At 39.4% G+C, this 17,063-nt stretch overlaps 1 long non-coding RNA gene across 1 annotated transcript; it reads right to left on the bottom strand.

Annotated features, from left to right (window-relative positions):
- Window positions 1–13,035: 13,035 nt before the first annotated feature.
- LOC119783417 lies at window positions 13,036–13,459 on the bottom strand. Its single transcript, XR_005280790.1, has 3 exons — window positions 13,364–13,459; window positions 13,143–13,289; window positions 13,036–13,072 (listed from the first exon to the last, which is right to left on the bottom strand). It is a non-coding gene; the product is annotated as an uncharacterized LOC119783417 (long non-coding RNA).
- Between the last annotated feature and the right edge of the window lie 3,604 nt (window positions 13,460–17,063).

The following is a 17,063-nucleotide window of genomic DNA, read 5'->3' on the forward strand; positions in this document are numbered from 1 at the left end:
CTTCTAAACTCTGACTACGGCATTCAAAACTAAATTTTCCTTTCATAAAGTGCGTATTATGTTAAATGGTTGCACATTTGCATGTAAGGTGATGCTGGGGGAAACATGCTGGTATAGTTTCAGCTCTCCAAATTAGAATCAGAACAAAACTTTATTGTCAGGTAATATTTTACAAACACAGGGAATATGTTTTGGTCAAAAGGTGCTACACACCCACAATGCACCAAATATGTTTGGAAATATGTAATGTGGTTTAAACAAAGGCAAATATTTTTTTCAGTAAACAATTGAATTTGGCTGTCTTTTTTTTTTTTTTTTTTGCGAAAAAAAAAAAAAAAAAACTTATTTCAAACTGTTTAAGCCTTCAAGGACTTGCTGGCCCAGTGCTCAGGTTTATTTGGACCATTATACATAAATTTGATCTTAGCATTTGCTTTAATCCTGTTAAATATAACTGAAAACTGTGGCTTTAGCTTAAGTAGGCTAATGAACAAATTTCTCAGAAACCTTACTGGTTCATGTAAATTTCAGTTCAAACCATATCAGGTTTTTTAGAAGTAATATATTTAGAGATGGTTGAATGCAGGCACTGAGTAAAAAGTTGTTCAGCAATGCATTAGTGTGCACACTCTACATGTGCAATGTCATGATTCCGCCTTTTCATAACCACATTATTCCTTAGAACATTTGATTTTTGTTTTACAGATAATTCACTGGGTATGTGTAGAACACAAATAAGGGATCCCAGAGGGCTCAGCAACCATAATTCCCTGTAAGGATTTGAAACAGACAGAATATCTCCTTTATGCCATCCTTGGATTCTGATCTTAAATGGGATGGACTTGTTTCATATTTTGATATAGGATTATAATAAAGCTCCCATATTATTCTACATTTCAAAATAAAAAATGTTTTTATCATTTGAGCAGGAAGATTCTTATCAGATTAGGCAGACAGAATGTGCCAAAAATCTCCTTATTCAGTCCTCCTCTGGACAAATTATTTTGGCTTTCCATGCCTACGTCCTCTTGAAGGCCACGCCACCACAACCCACAACCACGACAACCAGAGGGAATTTTTAAAAGTAGCCTAGGAGTCTTGAATCATGCACAAGAAGGAAGCCGTAGCTTGACCAATGGGCTGCTACAGACCGCTCCGGATAAACTTATTTTCCCCTTATGACATCATAAAGAGCGTAGTTTTCAAATAGAACATTTTGAGCACATATTAGCTAAGAGCTTGATAAAGGCAATGCTAGAGGTTAAAGTTTTTTGATTTTTTTCTTTTCATTTGGGAACCTAAATCATGGGCTTCAATACATGCCTGTTAAAATATACTTATAATATGAATTTTGCATAATATGGGACCTTTAATTTTCTCATGGCGACTTCATTATTTTTGGGCTCTTTAATGGTCTGCTGTCGTGATTACTAGCTGTTGGGGTCAAAGCCATGTCCCAGAATGAGAGAGAGTATGAGGTCAGTGAGGTTCAGACATCTCAACAGAGCCAGTCAACCAGAAAGGCCCCTTTATGCAACATGGAGCAGAAGAGACTTATAATGACAGATCTGCCTGGTTTTAAGACCCTCTTCTTGTAGCCATTGCCCTCTTTGCCTTTATTTTGTTCATTTTTTGGCTTTGAAAATCACAGAATTTAAAATCTGGACCTTTCAGATATGGTTTTAAAAATGCCAAGTTGTCAGGAGAGGGTGCTGTGTTGAAAGAGACCTGCTTGCTTCTCCTGTTACCTAACATGAAACAGTGCCTGTCGTGTGTTTGAAGCTGTTCAGAAACACTGAGAAAACGCTGCATATCCCAGCCACTGAGACTGACACATACTTTTCCTGCTTAATCCACATTAGCTCTCACCTCACTGCATCATGAGCCTGATTCACTGTGAACTACTTCTTTCAGAGAAATAAAATCACAAAAACCTAAAAAGGCTGATATTGTTGCTTGTACTGTAAATTTTTTACCTTTTGCAATTAATACTTTAAAAAGCGAGAGACAGAGCTGAAACAAACTATCAGTGGCTGTCTGTTTAACCCCTGCACTCCAAATTAACCCCTCTTAGAACCGAGCTGTCAGTTCAGCACATAGGAAAGGAAATGACTGATGCTTAAAACTCATGCTGTGCTTCAAACCACTTTCATTGACCTATTTCTACATGATGTCCGTCCACTTTTGCAGAAAGCATGACTCCATATAGTGATCATGAATCATGTGGGAATAGTGAGGACTTCACTTTGCATTGCACATGAAGCAGGTTGCATTCCTGTGGGTTGATGAAGGGGCATTTGTGATGGAGAACAACAATAAGTAGGTTTATGGATCATCAGATCAATGAAAACATCAGCCTCCCTGCCATCTGTGTATCTGGGCCTAAAAGACTGGATCAAAAGGTCAAGGCAGCCTACAGGGGAATATGGAAAGATGTGTGGATAAGAACTAGAGTGAAAACATTTTAAGTTCCCATAATAGAGCTTCCAAGCCTTCTTTCACTATTTTTAAGGTGGACTTAGCCTGACCCTGGGCGGTTCAGTTCATGTTGTTACTACATAAAAACAACACAAACCAATCAGCGGTAGATAAAAACAACAGGGACACTGTGCTGAAAACCCCTCAGATCGAGGAATCGCGTGAGAACCGGGCCTAGAAAACTCAAAGTGCCATCACAGAGAGAGCACAGCCTCCTCCCCCTGAGGTCAAAGCACTTCTGTCATATTAGCTTACAATCTAGGTCTATATTTCTCAATAAATCATGGCCCCAAAAGATCGCTACCAGCACACGCCTGTTAGAGCCTCTTAGAATGTTTCCTCCTGTCACTGAATTCTACCTAGTGAGGAAAGTTTGAAAGAAATAAAGCCTATTTGTTGATTTTTTTCAGATGGTATATTTGTTGTAAATATTGCTTCAAGAAATACCTGTCCATACAATGTGAAAATAAACAAAATATGTAGGACTTGTTAATTTAAATTTAAGTTAAACCAAGGAGGAAATGAAAAAAAAACAAACAAATATAGACCTTTGCTAAAAGTGATGCAATCTCGAAAAAGAAAATTAAGCAACAGAGTTTTTGACTTTTTAAGAAGACAAGGAATTTATTATTAATAAAAAAAAGATGAATAAATAAAAAAAAATTGGCCTGAAAGTTAAAAATGTTTATTTCAGTGAGACATAACTGATTATGTTTATTAATTTGTGCATATTAGAAAATAAAAACCAATACACACACAGACACAAACACACACACATACATTAAAAGTACATATATAGTATTGGGTGGAAAACCTTTCAGCTTTGAATCACATTGAACAAAACTAAAATAAAATATAAAATTCATTCACAGTGATCAATGCATTCTTTGGATTTTCAATAAAATTTAAAATAGGTTTTCCTCTGTGATAATCTTATATAGATAAATCATGGCTGGCACATAATAATAATAATAATAATAATAATAATAATAATAATAATAATAATAATAATAATAATAATAATAATAATAATAATAATAATAATAATAATAAAACCTCGTGGTCGTTGAACTGGGGCTTTATGACGGGTTGTTGGTTCCTCACAGCCTGAAGTTCAGTTGCCTTCAGAAAACATTTCTGCAGAACAGGGCTCCCGTTTTCCCTCCTCTTGTCACGCAAGCCCCCTCAGTTAACCCTCTGCCCCCCTTGGAATCCAATCCGCAACCTCCAGCCCCTCACAAGGCCTTCTCTTCTCCCCAAGTTTAATTTATGTGATTTCATTTGCTTGTGATAGGAAGGAAACGGCCCAAAATAATTGAAGGAAAAAAATTAATATCTAAAAAAAAAAAAAAAAAAGTAGAAAAAGATAACGCTTTTTCTTTTTTTTTTTTTTCCTCAACCATTTGAAATGAATTTGACAAATAATTATATGCGCTAGCCGACGGTTTGCAATTTAAAACTTAAGCATCAATTTAAATCTTCACTGGGGAAAGGTTAAAAAAGACTTTTAAAAAAAGAAATAAAAACTCCCTTGATTATTGCTAAAACAAAATAAAACCATCAAAACTGCAAAAAAAAAAAAAAAAAAAAAAAAAAAAAAACCCTTTATTATTGCTAAAAAAAAAAAAAACCAAAAAAACTGCAAAAAAAAAAAAAAAAAAAAAAAAAAAAAAAAAAAAAGTAAGAAAAAAGGTTTTAATTTTAAATTACGCCCAATTGGCAAACTCTCCCTGGAGATGAATATCTCTGTAAACGAAATAACTAATATAGCCTAAAACTATGAGGGAATAAAACTAAATCCTTCTAAAAACTAACGGGAAATGGGCCCTGGAACTCCATCTAAATGTTAACCCATGTTTTATCACCACATATTCCTATTAAAGTTAAAGCAATAAGCAGAGGCGTGAATAAATATATATATATATATATATATATATATATATATATATATATATATATATATATATATATATATATATATATATATATATATATATAAATACATTTAAAAAAGATTAAAAAAAAAAAAACACGAAGCCTCACCGCCTATAGGCCAATTTAACTTTTTACAAGGTTGGCTGCACTCATTCATGTAAAACTAGCTATTAAGCATATGCCTAATAATTTGATCAAATTGTTTGTAAAACAACAAAGCTGTTCCTGAAAAGTAAAAAAGAACACGAACATGCAAAACTTTCTGATGAAAAGAGTTGAATCTCTTTCTAATTGTGTTTACAGATTGAACTTAACATTTAAATTCATAAGGTAATAACTTAAACGTGTTACTAATTTTATTATATTAATGGTAGTAATAATTTGTTTTATTTTTTTTAATTGCATTTTCATGCTCATTTATTCATTTCTTTTTAGAACAGGTTTAAAAATCATACAGAGACACGTGTGTTATGTTAAAATGGTCCAAAGCGCGCGTCTGATCTGCTACATCTCTACGCAACGCTACTGTATGTCAAAGGTTATGATACTACTGACAAAGCAGGGATTGAATTCATCACTAACTGTTTTTTTTTTCTTCTAATTTTTGGTTTGAATCAACAAGAAATTTGAAGAAAACTCTGAATAGTTCCGTTTTTCATCATCGTTACTGGGGGAAGCCAACTTCATGTATTATATGCGAGTTAAAATATCATGCAAGGAACAACCTTTATACCAACATTGTAAAAAACAACAACAACAAAGTAAATAAATAAATAAATTCTGAGCCCCTGTAATTATCTTTAGTGCAGAGTTAGTTTTCTTCTACAATCACATGTATGTAACATACCAACTGTTAACCTCCTGGGGGCAGCAGAGAGTTATTGAGAACATTTAATTTATTTTATTTCCATATTTTCTCTTGCAAAATACTATTTGTTAAACTATTTACATTTATATAAGGCAATCCAGAAATATAAGTGAGTTAACTCTTTGATATAGCGTGCTTCAAGAAGAAAATGGGTTGAAATATAAAGTAAGACTCGATTAAACATGATATAATAAAACATGATTGTTTCATTTATTAGTTGATAGTTGCAATTTCATAGTTTCAATTTTTTATATATATCCAACTAATCTTATTATTTGGATATATATATAAAAAAACGAAAAAAACAACAACTCTGCAAAGGACATCTGTTTTAAAAGTGCAGGAGCAGCTCTTCATAGTCAGCCTGTGAAGGCTGCATCACATGGGTTGAAGTGATAGCTGCTTGTAGCCACAAGATGGCAGTGTTATACTTTCGGTGGTTTTACTCAAGGATGATTTTATTTTCTCTCAAGATTTTATTAGAAAGCTAACCAGGAGTATGCAAGTTATAGTGATTTTTCAGAATTTCCATGTAGAACAAAATAAAATGCTTCTTTAACTTTGAATTGTGGCCCCTTCATGAGATGTTGGGAAGCATTGCCTTCTGCAATCCTTGGTAAATTCCCTGGTCTGAGTAAGATTACTATTAGTGTCAAGTTCTGTTGTCATGTCTTATGGTTATTTAATACAGACATAATATTAAATGTCATTTAAAAAGTTGTCCAGAGTGATCTCTTCTCAGGAAAAGAAATAGAGAGGGAAAGCTTCAAAGTGTAAACACAGAGCAAGCTATCAGCATGGTAAACTATTTTTACTGCAGAAGCAGGCCTATACTCTCAATCAATCCAAAACCAATCCAATTTATTTATAAAGCGTATTCAAAAACAGCAACTTGTTGACCAATGTGCTGATCACATCAATAGGAAAAATTGAAAGAAAATACAATAAACAATGCTAATAAAATAAGACAGACATAAATTAACACATGGGATAAAAACAATCAAACTACTGAACAGTAACCTTTTCGGATTGTAGCCATAACCTAAAGGAATTGGAAAAACATACAACTCATGATGCTTTAATTATTAATAAGAAATAGATTTTGAATTATGTTGCCATAAACTAATTATACCTGACAATGTTTTTTGTGGAAAATATCCTCAGATATACAAAAGAAAATCTGAATAAATGTAAAAAAAGGGGAAAATTAATGTGTCCATCGAGTTGTCCTTACAATGATTAAATAAATAATAGATGCCCCACCAGTGTTTTAACATAGAACAATATAATCATTTCACAATCGGACCTTGTGAATGATATGAAAAGGATATATTTGTGTTTAACCTTTTCTTTTTTTTTTACATATTTCTTTTTTTTTTTACTTTTTTTCACAGTTGGTATGCATAGCATTATATCTTACTTTTATTTGCACCTGGCAGTTATTACTTTCATTCCCCGTAGAACACAGAGCAGGTTTAAAGCCTCGGAGGAATCCAACAGCCAGTTATTGGGAAGCTCATTAATATATAATTGAGTAGAAACGCAATGTGAAACAATGCAACCTCATCCATTATGAAGACCGCAAGAGCGGTCAAAAGCTGTTCCTCATTAGCCTTTGATTTTCTTCTCATGAGAGTTTCAAATTATAAAGCCCAACCCCCCTGCCAAGAGAAAAAAATCATTCTTGCAGTCGATTAATTTGCTTTGCCTTGATGCAAGCAACTTATAGGAATTTTAACACTGGATAAAATCATTAGATGTGGATCACAACCAAAAGAACACGAAACAGGAGCAGAAATGTGTTTCCCCTTACTGGGTGCTGAAACTAAGGCTTATAGACAAGGTCAGCAACTTTGCCATTTAGAATAATAACACCTTTAAAAAAAACTCTAATTAACTTTATAAAGAGAAAATGGCAAACATAAATTATGGAGGTTAAGGCGGTGCTGAAGGGATGAGTGCTACGGAAGAGTTCATATATGTTGCACTGATAAGATGGTCACACCTAATGATCAATCCTAAAAGGTACAGAAGCCGAGAGCAAACATTTTTTCTGAGTTTTAGCATCTAGATCTGAGAGTGAGGGTAGAGGAAGTTTGTCAGGTACTCAAAGGCTGCTGATCTGAAAAAGGAAATCCAGATGCAGACCTGGAACCTGTTTGAAACACTTCATAGCCCTTTGCCCTGAGAATACCATGTTTCCCCTGATGCTTGGGAGGAGTTTCTTCTGGATTTACCTCCACAACCAAATCTCTCATGAGTAGAATACAATTAATGGTTCAATATCACTGAAAACCAGGGCCGTGCAGAGACCACTAAAGGGGCAGGTGCTCAAAAAAAAAAAAAAAGGGCACATCTTATCGCATTTTAGGACAGAATATTAACAAAGTCACATAGCTTTCAGAGTTTAATGAACAATGATAAATTACAAAATTGTGAGACATACAATCAAAGCTAAGGGAAATCTCTACATAGAACATAGAACTATGCATATGTAAAATATTTTATTAGTAATTTCTTTCTGCAGGTCTATTTTGTTATAGGAAAGTATTACAATATTCAAACCTGCAATTTAGCCAAATATGTAAATCAGAGCTGGACCACCAGACATATTTTGTCTTTACAGAATTAAACTGTTAAAAATGCATACAAGGGCACAATGCAACCTTTTAGTGTACTGTAATCTATAAAAAAGAATGTCTGCCTGGTTTGCTGTACTGACAGTGGAGATGGAGACGGTCCATTCAGAAAAGCAGAGCTGCTGCATCAAACTTTAACTAGAACTACAGAAAAAAAAGAACAAAGCAAACATTTTATTAATGCATGTCACCATGAGAAAAGCCTACTCTGTTTGTGTCTTAGTGTATTTTGTAAGTACCTATATACATTTTCTTCAATCTTTCCTCTTCGTTTTTTCTTGTCAGTGTCTCTTTTCTTTTTTTCCTCATTGTCTCATCTTTTCTGTGTTGAGTGAAGGTCAATGTCTTATTTATTTCAGTCTCTTGCCTTTCTTTTTCCCCCAAACTAAATCCAAGATTATGATCCAAAAACTTATTTTCCGTCATGGTGATTTAACTGTTTAAAAACAAATTTCCAACTTTTAAGCATTTTTTCTATTTTTGTTCTCTTTTGTTCACAGCAGCAGTTTTCTGTTAGCCATGTCTTTAAAAATGTTAATGACCTCACTGTGAATGATTGGCACATCCTTCTCGATTGCCAACAAAAGAAGGTCTGACAACCGATCCTCCTTGCATAAGCTGCGCAGTTTTGTTTTCACCAGCTTCATACATTATATCTATCATATATCTATCATGGTAGTTCTGGATGAGTTCTCCTTTAAGATACATTTACCTAACGCTAGAATAAATGAAATGTACATCATGCAGCAAAGGAAATTAGAAAATCAGACATACATCCATTATGGAGATGATAGGTTTTTGACGGGCGATGTGCCCCTATTGCATAAGTAATACTGAAGAATGTCCTGCTATCATTAACGACACAGGGAAGCTTTTTAGTTATCTTGCTTTGCTAGCAAAGTCATTAGCTAGCAGCTAGCTCATAGCACAAGAACAACAGCCTACAGGTGCTGGTCATAAAATTAGAATATCATGAAAAAGTAGATTGATTTCAGTAATTCCATTTAAAAAGTGAAACTTGTATATTATATTCATACATTACATACAAACTCATATATTTCAGATGTTTATTTTGTTTAATTTTGATGATTACAAATGACAACAAATGAAAATCTCAAATTCATCATATCAGAAAATTAGAATATTACTGAAGACCAATAAAAACAAAGGATTTATAGAAATGTTGGCCAACTGAAAAGTATGAACATGAAAAGTATGAGCATGTACAGCACTCAGTATTTAGTTGGGCCTCCTTTGGCCTGTATTACTGCAGCAATGCGGCGTGGCATGGAGTCGATCAGTCTGTGGCACTGCTCAGGTGTTATGATAGCCCAGGTTGCTCTAATAGTGGCTTTTAGCTCTTCTGAATTGTTGGGTCTGGTGTATTGCATCTTCTTCTTCACAATACCCCATAGATTTTCTATGGGGTTAAGGTCAGGAGAGTTTGCTGGCCAATTAAGAACAGGGATACCATGGTCCTTCAACCAGGTACTGGTAGCTTTGGCACTGTGTGCAGGTGCCAAGTCCTGTTGGAAAATGAAATCTGCATCTCCAAAAAGTTGGTCAGCTGCAGGAAGCATGAAGTGCTCTAAAACTTCCTGGTATGTGGCTGCGTTGACCCTGGACCTCAGAAAACACAATGGACCAACACCAGCAGATGACATGGCACCCCAAACCATCACTGACTGTGGAAACTTTACACTGGACTTCAAGCAACGTGGATGAAGTGCCTCTCTTCTTTTCCTCCAGACTCTGGGACCTTGATTTCCAAAGGAAATGCAAAATTTACTTTCATCAGAGAACATGACTTTGGACCACTCACCAGCAGTCCAGTCCTGTTTCTCTTTAGCCCAGGCAAGACGCTTCTGACGCTGTCTGTGGTTCAAGAGTGGCTTGACACAAGGAATGCGACAGCAGAAACCCATGTCTTTCATACGTCTGTGTGTGGTGGTTCTTGAAGCACTCACTCCAGCTGCAGTCCACTCTTTGTGAATCTCCCCCACATTTTTGAATGGGTTTTGTTTCACAATCCTTTCCAGGGTGCGGTTATCTCTCTTGCTTGTACACTTTTTTCGACCACATCTTTTCCTTCCCTTCGCCTCTCTATTAATGTGCTTGGACACTGAGCTCTGTGAACAGCCAGCCTCTTTAGCGATGACCTTTTGTGTCTTGCCCTCCTTGTGCAAGGTGTCGATGGTCGTCTTTTGGACAACTGTCAAGTCAGCAGTCTTCCCCATGATTGTGTAGCCTATAGAACTAGACTGAAAGACCATTTAAAGGCTTTTGCAGGTGGTTTGAGTTAATTAGCTGATTAGAGTGTGGCACCAGGGGCCATCAATTTTGAACCTTTTCACAATATTCTAATTTTCTGATGTGATGAATTTGAGATTTTCATTTGTTGTCATTTGTAATCATTAAAATTAAACAAAATAAACATCTGAAATATATGAGTTTGTATGTAATGTATGAATATAATATACAAGTTTCACTTTTTAAATGGAATTACTGAAATCAATCTACTTTTTCATGATATTCTAATTTTATGACCAGCACCTGTATTGTCTGTGTGATAAAAATACTGAATCGATAGATAAGAACAGCTTTTCCTCACCTGGCTGTCTCCTCCCGCTCAGTAGTTCTTCAGAGAAAGAACTACTTTCCTCCGTTTAAACCGCTACTCTTTGCTAAAGTAGAGAAATTATACAACGTTCAAAGTTTTCCGTTGTCTGACAAGTAGGAAGCCTACTCCAGTATTTTCACCAAAAATTATGTTTTTAATTCACAAAAAAACTGTTCTGTAATCATTACAGAACAGTTTTTTGTGAATTAAAAAACATAATTTTCAATGTAAAAGACTAAAAGCAAAGAGTAAACAGTGTTTTAGATCAAACAATACTGCATCATCCATGGGGCTCATTTGGTTTCACTTACATGTCTATTCAGGTTGACATTGGAGAGGCGGTGCAGACTGAAGACATAGCCATCCGTCCGATCATGGTTGATCTTGCTTAGGGCCAAATGAGCAGCGGCCACTGTGTAATGTGGAATATTCGCTACCTTTAGCTCCGCAGTTAGCCGCCTTATCTGACTGTGCGAGAGGCAAGTGTGTCGTCACCGGCAAAAGGTCAAAGGTAACAATGTGACCGGAGGGCTTATTGTATTGTTTTTCTTGCCAAAAAAAAAATATAATAATAATAATTTCAGTACATGTGTCAAATAAAAAAAAAAAAAAAAAAAAGGGACCAAAAGGGCACATTGGGATCATGGAGCAAAAGGGGCAGGTGCTCAAGCCCCCTTAGCCCCCCCCCCCCTCTGCACGTGCCTGCTGAAAACTGCACCCTGTTATTAAAAAATGTACATATTCATTTATTTTAAATTTTTCTGATTTTAAATTATAAAAAACCTTAATTACAGAGAACTTCTTGTCCTGAGTTCAGTGCAGTCCAACAGCAGATTGACAGGATTAAATGGGTAGCCAGCATCCAGATCCCTGAGCTGTCACTGTAGACAGACTGAGCAGTCTGAAGGCCAAGGATCTGCATCTTAACTTAGACGAATTAAAAGGTTGCTTATTTTGCAAATTCAGACAAGTCAATGGCAGCAATTCACAATTGGCTGGAGATGCGAGGAGTTGACGTCTGGGGTTCGGGACTCCAGAAACCATGCCTGATGTGCAGCATAATTCATTACAAAAGAGACACAGCTTGTTTTGCATGCAATTTGTTTTCCCTCTCCAGATCCAATCTAATGAGAGAGGTTCTTCAAATGGGATGTATCAGCTATCACAAAGTTCTTGTGGGAGAGGAGGAGAATAGATAAATCAAATATGATTGCTCTTGTTAGAGAAAAACACTTTCATCACAATGTGTTAGTGGCTTTCAGATCAAGAAGTTTAAAATCAGAGTCCGCTTGGCGTTTAGTTGATGCTTAGTAATTTGCATTGCCTGAAGCTGTTGTTTTCAGCGCCTATTTGAAGTCTTTTTCCTTCATTGTGAAAAAAAATAAAAAATTTAACCAGACACAGATGACTTAAAAGACTTAAAAGAGTTTGGATTTTGAAGATTAAATTACTGTTGCTGTTCTCAATGTTTCAGAAGTCGCATAACTCAATGAGTTTATAAAAATATATATATTTTTTGAAGGCAGTAGTCCTTGTTTTGACTACACAGTAAAAAAAAGGTGTCACTTAACACTTATAGAGTTAAATATACACTCTAAATTAGAATGAAATGTGCTCTATAGCTAGAGTCCACTTTTCAGAGATAATTTTACTCATATTAGTGTCAAACTCAAGAAGAAAAAACAGGCAATAACACCATATAGAGTAAAAGTTGCACTGTATGGCTTTCAAATATTTCAACTCCAACACCTATGCTGATTTACACTCATTATAATTATAAATACTGTTATTAGAGTGCAATAGGTTGACTGAATCTTTAACACCTAGTTTGTTACTAAGTTTTTTTTTTTTTTATAATAATGTCAAGATGGTCTAAGCCTTAGACTCTAAGGCTTTCCAGATTCAGCACAGCAGAGCAGTCCTTTCCTACACAGGATAGTGCTCGTTGTGGCAAAAAAAGGTGAAGGAATAGCAGCTAAAAATGGTCAGATTCCATAATCAGCCTAAGGATCATTCCGAATAGTTCAAATTGCTTAAACACTTAAGCTAAAGTGGAAGGCAGTGGTAGGTTTCCATGATAATGCCATCCAAATAGGGGTGGCAGTAGAGTAGGAAGTGAGAGAAGTTTGTTTTCTATAAATAGTTTATTTAGCATAGAGCTTGTTTTCAATTTTTTATAATAAATTTACCTTTTTTTAAAAAAAACAAAAAACAAATGTTTTTTTCAATATGTGACCCAGTTTTTATTAGTTACCTATTCCCAGTCCAGGGCCCATTTATGGTTCTCCCTTTTTGGACTTTGAGTTTTCGGAATCTAAGTCATTCTGTTTTGTTGATCTTTGGTTCATTTTCCATTTGTGTTATATTTACCGTAAGCAGTCTTGAGTCACTTTCTGTTGCCCCCTTGTGTCATGATGTGAGAAGAACGACTCTGAATCAGGGCAACCACGGAGACAGTTAGATCAGTTTAAGAAAATGTTTATTGAAACAGGGAACAGAAAATGGAGTCTGGCAGGATCTTCCTGGTACAGCCTAGGGAAAAGATGGGTGGTGGTGAACAACTGGTCTGAGGTGGAGGGAAGGCGGAGGATGCTGAACTCACGGGGCTTGAGGTTGTCTTGAGCTAGGAAGGATGTGTCCAGGGTCCAGGGGCAACTGACTCTGCACTCCTCAGGTGATGGTTTGTAGGAGGGTGGACAGGCAGGTGGGCTCCTGGAGGAGGGCTGCGGCAAACTGGCTGGGTTGGTGGCTAGGAGGGAAAAACAGAGACACAGGATTAGATCAGGTTTGAACACAAATCTAGGAAGCTGGTCGGTCATATACCACGCTGGTAGCGAGAAAGAACTGACGCCCTCCTCCTGGTCCCAGCTCCTTAAGTAGGCTCCAAAATTAACCGAGATGAGCTGCACCTGCCCATCACACCCTGCAGAGAAGAGAGAGACACAGACACCAGACCTGCAGCATGACAGCACCCCCCCTCTAACGGACGCCCCCTGGCGGCCGTCCGGAAGATGATGCCTCAAAGGCAGAGATGAGGTCCGGGTCCCAAATGAAGGAGCGCGGAACCCAGGAACGTTCTTCCGGCCCGTAACCAGCCCAGTCCACCAGGTACTGGAGACCGCGACCACGCGGCCTGGACGCCACAATACGGTCCACTGTGAAGGCGGGATGACCATCAATAATCCGGGCGGGTGGAGGGGGCCTGGAAGGAGGGGACAATGGACTGGAAAATACAGGTTTAATCTGGGAAACATGGAAGGTAGGGTGAACACGGAGATGAGTTGGGAGCTTGAGTCTGACTGCTGTGGGACTGATAATGCGGTCGATCTTGAAAGGGCCAAGAAACTTAGGACCCAGCTTCTTCGACAAAGCCTTTAAAGGGAAGTCTTTGGAAGATAGCCACACCTCCTGCCCAGGGGTGTAAGTAGGTGCCGATAGGCGCTTGCGATCAGCGTACCTCTTGTTTTGGGCAGACGTGCGCTCCAGGGCGGCCTTAGTCTGATCCCAAACTTTACGGCATCGATTGAGGTGTGACCTGACGGATGGAAGAGCTGAATCTGGGAATGAAGAGGGGAGAAGAGAGGGATGGTATCCTAGGGATGCCTCGAAAGGGGACAATCCAGTGGCAGCTGATATATACGAATTGTGGCAGTATTCAACCCAGGGGAGATGCCGACTCCAGGTGGTGGGATTGTGGGAGCAGAGGCAGCGAAGGGTGTTCTCAACCTCCTGGTTGAGTCTCTCACACTGCCCATTGGACTGGGGATGAAAACCAGAAGAGAGAGAAACCTTAGACCCTAAGCATTGGCAGAAGTCACGCCAGACCTGGGAAATGAATTGTGGGCCACGGTCAGAGATGATTTCAACTGGGAGACCATGGAGTTTGAACACATGGTTGACCAATAACCCGGCAGTCTGGAGAGCAGAGGGAAGTTTGGTGAGAGCAACCAGGTGGCAAGCCTTGGAGAACCTATCGATGATGGAGAGGATGACAGTTTTGTGGCTGGACGGGGGGAGCCCGGTGATGAAATCCAGAGCGATGTGAGACCAAGGACGACTGGGTGTTGGCAGAGGTTGGAGGAGACCAGCAGGCGGTCTGCAGGACCCCTTGTTGCGGGCGCAGATGGAGCATGCCGAGACAAACTCTGACACGTCCTTGTTTAGAGACGGCCACCAGAAGTATCGTCTGAGAAGAGCGATGGTGCGGCTGGAGCCCGGGTGGCCAGAGAACTTGGAGGAGTGTCCCCAGCGGAGCACTAGGGAGCGTACAGCAGATGGTACATACAATCGTCGGGGAGGACCACCTCCAGGGTCTGGCTCGATCTCCTGTGCCCGTCTGACCCTTCTCTCCAGTTCCCAGGTGAGGGCACCAACGACACAGGACGTGGGAATGATGGGTTCAGGATCCATGGACTCTGAGGTGGTGGAGAACTGTCGGGATAGTGCGTCAGGCTTGACGTTCTTGGAACCTGGGCGGTAGGTAATAGTGAAATGGAAGCGTGAGAAGAACAATGCCCAGCGGCTTTGGCGGGGGTTGAGTCGTTTTGCGGATTGGATGTATGAAAGATTCTTATGATCTGTCCAGATTATGATGGGTAACTCTGTTCCCTCCAGCCAGTGACGCCACTCCTCCAGAGCCAGCTTTATAGCTAGAAGTTCACGGTCTCCCACATCATAGTTTCTCTCAGCAGGGGAAAAACGCCTAGAAAAAAAGGCACAAGGGTGAAGCTTTCCATCAGAGGTAGACATTTGTGACAAAACGGCCCCAGCTCCGGAGTCCGAGGCGTCAACCTCCAGAGTGAACTGAGCCTTTGGGTCGGGATATGTGAGGATAGGGGCCTGAGAGAACCTCCCCTTGAGGAATTGGAAGGCCTTTTCTGCAGCAGGTGTCCAGGAAAAAGTCTGTTTGGTGGAGGTGAGTGCAGAAAGGGGTGAGGCAATAACACTGAAGTTCTTAATAAAGACACGGTAAAAGTTAGCAAACCCCAGGAAGCGTTGGATGTCCTTCCGGGACCTAGGTGTAGGCCAGTCCTCCACAGCCTTGATCTTAGCTGGGTCGGTCTTCACCTGTCCACCCTCGAAGATGAAACCAAGGAAACTGATGGACTTTCGGTGGAACTCGCATTTCTCTGCCTTGACAAACAGGCGGTTCTCCATGAGTCTTTGGAGGACCTGGCGAACATGCTGCTGGTGTTGGCTGAGTTCTTTAGAGAAAATAAGGATGTCATCAAGATAAACAAAAACAAAGTGGTTGATGAAGTCTCTGAGAACATCATTAATAAGGGCTTGGAATATGGCTGGGGCATTGGTAAGGCCGAACGGCATGACCAGGTACTCAAAGTGGCCGAGTGGAGTCTTAAAGGCTCTTCCACTCATCCCCCTCACGGATACGGACCAGATGGTAGGCATTGCGAAGGTCGAGTTTGGTGAAGACAGTGGCGCCCCTAACTGTCTCAAAAGCTGAGGCCAACAGGGGTAACGAATATTTGTTCTTAACTGTTATCTGGTTGAGGCCCCGATAATCTATACAGGGACGTAGTGACTTATCCTTTTTAGCAACAAAGAAAAATCCTGCCCCAACCGGGGAGGATGAAGGGCGTATTATACCCGCTTTGAGTGATTCTGCAACGTATTTTTCCATGGCATCCTGTTCAGAACGGGACAACTTATAAAGACGAGCAGACGGCAGGGGAGCCCCAGGAAGGAGGTCAATGGGGCAATCGTAGGGACGATGAGGCGGGAGACTCAAGGCTAAGTCTTTGCTAAAAACACGCTGGAGGTCTAGGTACTCGGAAGGAACAAGAGACAGATCAGGGGGAACCTCGGAGGAGACAGGATCAACAGAGGAACGAGGAAGAGCAGAGTGGAGGCATGAAGCCAGGCAACTGGAACTCTATGTCTCAACCCGAGACTCCTTCCAATTTATGTGCGGATCATGAGCGGTCAGCCAAGGGTAACCTAAAACTACAGGTGAAAATCTGGTGGGAAAAATAAAAAAAGAAATGTTTTCATGACGATTGCCAGAAACAATAAATTTTAGGGGAATAGTCTGATGAGTAATAGTGGCTAAGGGGCTGCCATCCAGTGCTGCAACTGAGATAGGGGAGGTTAGTAAACGAACTGGAATGTGCAATTTCTTAACTAAAGCTGGGTCAATTAGGCTCTGCTCAGAACCTGAATCAACAAGGGCAGCAACTGGATGTTCTGATTCCTGGAAGCAAATCACAGATTGTAAAGTTAACTGAAGAGGGGGGTTTTCTGAACAGGCGCCCGCCAGGATCCCCTGGACTACTGGCGGGCAAAATCTTTTGGGCGAACAGGGCAGGTTAACCGGAAGTGCCCGTAAGCACCGCAGTAAAGGCACTGTTTAGCTCTCATACGTCTGTCCCTCTCCTCAGGAGTTAGTTTGGTGTTTCCTAGTTGCATCGGTTCTTCTGCTGATTGGCATGCTGAGGGAACTGGACGAGGTCTAGATGACGTAATCTCAGCAGGAGCTGCGAGCTGCAGCACCTGAGGTGGAGCC

This window comes from Cyprinodon tularosa, unplaced genomic scaffold (genome assembly GCF_016077235.1).
Source record: "Cyprinodon tularosa strain WSP-4 unplaced genomic scaffold, ASM1607723v1 ctg204, whole genome shotgun sequence".
NCBI classification, from domain to species: Eukaryota; Metazoa; Chordata; class Actinopteri; order Cyprinodontiformes; family Cyprinodontidae; genus Cyprinodon; species Cyprinodon tularosa.